The sequence below is a fragment of the Zingiber officinale genome, chromosome 7B, assembly GCF_018446385.1.
Source record: "Zingiber officinale cultivar Zhangliang chromosome 7B, Zo_v1.1, whole genome shotgun sequence".
NCBI classification, from domain to species: domain Eukaryota; kingdom Viridiplantae; phylum Streptophyta; class Magnoliopsida; order Zingiberales; family Zingiberaceae; genus Zingiber; species Zingiber officinale.
Window position 1 is genome coordinate 8,970,511 of NC_055999.1, and position 3,340 is coordinate 8,973,850.

At 34.2% G+C, this 3,340-nt stretch overlaps 1 non-coding gene across 1 annotated transcript; it reads right to left on the minus strand.

The window, feature by feature from the left end:
* Nucleotides 1-1,173: 1,173 nt before the first annotated feature.
* Nucleotides 1,174-1,279, minus strand: LOC122007507. The gene has a single exon (XR_006118996.1). It is a non-coding gene; the product is annotated as a small nucleolar RNA R71 (small nucleolar RNA).
* Nucleotides 1,280-3,340: the final 2,061 nt, after the last annotated feature.

A 3,340-nucleotide genomic window follows, 5' to 3' on the forward strand; every position in this document is an offset into this window, starting at 1 on the left:
GCTTCGATCCCTCAGCCACGCACTTTTATTCCAATTTATTTTAAACGTTCCAACTACTGCATATATACATTTCGCTCCTTATAAGGTTAACAAAAATCGTGTAGCTCAGCTGGTTGGGCTAGTTCGTTAAAGACTCGGGTTCGGGTCTGTGATCTTGGCTTCAAAACCTGACTTCAACATATATTATTATTATTTTACTTCTTCCTCTTTCTAAAAATACCAAACGAACTCCAAAAATTCCATAAAAATACTCTAAAAATTTATAAAAATCCCTAGAATTTTTCTAATGCATTTCTAGATTTTAATAAGGTCTTTTAGGACTCCAAATCATGAAATTTGGGGTGTTACATTGTGTAACATCACCTAGCATTACAAGGAAACCGAAATCCTAGAATCTATCATCCTCCATCCTCTTAGCTAAACCCCTCTTGAGATCCATTCTCTCTTTCCCTCTTCTCTTTCTTTTACTCTCTTTTCCCATAAATTTTATATTTGTCTAGATAATTCGCCGTGCGAAGTTAACTAGTACTTAATCAACAGTCTCTGTGGATAAGATAATCTTTGATATTACTGACGACGTAACCGTACACTTGCGGTGCATAACAAGTTTTTAGCGTCGTTGTCGGGGACTATTTTCGATTAACATTAGTTGATTAGCATATAAGTTACTCTAGACATTTTTCTTTTTCTTTTTTTTTTCATTTTCTTTCTTGTTTTCATTATGCATTTTATTTCTTGTCTTTAATTCTGTATTTTTAATTTTTCCTTATAATTTTTTTTAGATACCATGAGCACTAACATGTCAAGCAGGTCCTTAAGAGATTTTTTCTGCACCCATTTCTGTAAGATTTTTATCTCCCATTGTGCAGCCTCATATTGAAGCAGAAAGTTTTCAACTAGACACAGAGTTAATTTTCATGATACAAGGTTACAAATTTGGAGGAGAAGTATCAGAAAGTCTTTATCTGCACCTTAAGACATTTCTAGAGCTTTGTGATATGGTGAACTGTGAAAGAGTGTCAACAGATGTAGTTCTATTGATGGCATTTCCTTTCAGTATCAAGGATAAAGCAAGGACTTGGTTATATTCTCTCTATCCTTAAAGCATCACAAGTTGGAAACAATTGGAAAAGCAATTTCTGAATCATTTTTTCCCTCCAAGTAGAATAATTTATATGAGGAATTGCATCACAAATTTTGCTCAGGCATATGGTGAATCATTATTAGAAGCATGGGACATATTCAAGATTCTACAAAGATAGTGCCCTCTTCATGGTTTGGAAAAATGGCTGACCCTGCACATATTTTATAGGGAAATTTCTTTCTCAAATAAGTGTTTGTTAGATTCATCAGTTGGAGGTTTTTTTATGGACAAGAGTGTAGATGAAGCATATACGTTAATTGATCAAGTGGCATTGAACCTCCATGAATGGTCGAACAAAAGTTGGATGGAATCTCCCTAAAAAATTCAAGAAGTATAAGCCAGAAATGCAAGAGAGCCTGTCAAACAAATTACAGTTCAACCATCCAAGAATGTTGAAATTCACAAGTCACAGAATGAGGAGTTCAAACATTTGGGGGAAAAGATTGGTAGCATAGTTTCAAAATGGTTCAAAGAAGGCCTTCCTCCTACACAGACAAGATCTAGTGTAAATGATAATGGTATTAAGTTGAGTAGTGGCAAGAATCATGAAGAACTTCTAAAGAAGGATTTGTTTAGAATTGAGAAGAAGAATAATAGAAGAGCACAAGAACTCAGTTCCATTACTCCAAGAAGTTCACAAAGGTCACAAGTGTCCTTCCCTCACGATTAATCACATCAACATTAGATAAGCAAGTTGGACCTCCTCCGTAAGCTCAAAGAGAATATGAGAAAAAGGAAGTTCAATCTTTCCCAAGACCTTTACTAAGGGTTCCTTTTCCACAAAGGCTAGTGAAGGTCAATGAAAACAAAGACTTGAAAAAGTTCTGTGATCCAAATATGGTTGAGTGCAGATTTTAGGATGTATATGAAGATGAAGACTCTTTGGATGAGGATTATGATGATAATACAGAGGATATTAAGTTTTTAGATCTACTATCTGGGTTTACAGGGTGTTATGATGAAATTGAATTTTCAGATGAAGAATGTGATGTGGTAGATCAACTTAAAACTGCAAGTGAAGTTATTGATCCTCTTGTAATTGATTCTCCTATTGAAGATATTGATGTTGGTTTATTTTTTGATGTATGTGTTGATGATGATGATATGGAAGAAAGTGTAGGGAGATGTGTTGTGGAAGCAGCATCTCAAGAATCACCTCCTTTGTTCACACAACCCTTAAACATTATGAGAGTTGCAAAGATTGAACATGTTGTGGACCAATGTGTAGGAACTTATGCAGAGTTGGCAGAGTCTCAAGAATCACCACCTTTTCTAGGACCAACACCTGAGCCAGAGCCAGAACCATCATTTGATTCAGAGGAAGTCACATCTACATGTTTAGAACATTCAAGCATCTCTCAGTAAAGTAAGGTTAGTACTTCTTGTGATCATTTAGAAAATTTTATAAAGATACCTATATTTGACTTTGTTGGATGTGATTCAATTTTTATTTCTTATTCTGTTTATCTTAATATGGTTTTGGTTCTATCTTATTTAACATGTATGTGGGAGATTTGTATTTCTTCTGAGTGTGCAGATTTTCATAAGGTCGATATTTGGAAGCTCAATCTAAACTGTCTTCAATCACCTGAAAAAAACTTCAAAGAAGACGAAGATGGAGAGAGCAATACTTCATTTTTTAACTCCAATATTGAAAGTTCCCTCCATAATAAGAGCCTCTGATAGGAGGGTTCTAAAATATCTTACCCCTCCAAGAGTGAGATTTAGATGAATCTAATGAGGTGGTCGAGCTAATGACCTTAAACAAGCGCTTCTTGGGAGGCAACCTAAGTTCATTTTCCTTGTTTTCTTTTATGTCTTTAGTTCTATCTAGTTTCATTTCTTTCTTTATAATAAACATATATTCTCTACTTAATTTTTGTTGTCAATCTTCTTTTATATGACTCAAAGATTAGGAGGAGTGCAACTACATGATGAGAAAGTTAATGACATGGGCATTTGGCACGCATCATTTAGTAACTTCTCTTACTTTTAATCTCCTCCACATTGTTTTTAGTTTTCATTGGGACAATGAAAAGTTTAAATCTAGGGGGATGCATTAGATGCATTAGGTTTAGTTTAACTTTTGGTATATTCTTCTTTTTGCATAATAAAATTTTTTGCTAGTTGCATCATTCATCACATCATGATTATTTGTTCCTTTTGAAAAATACTAGCACATTTATTCTAGATTTT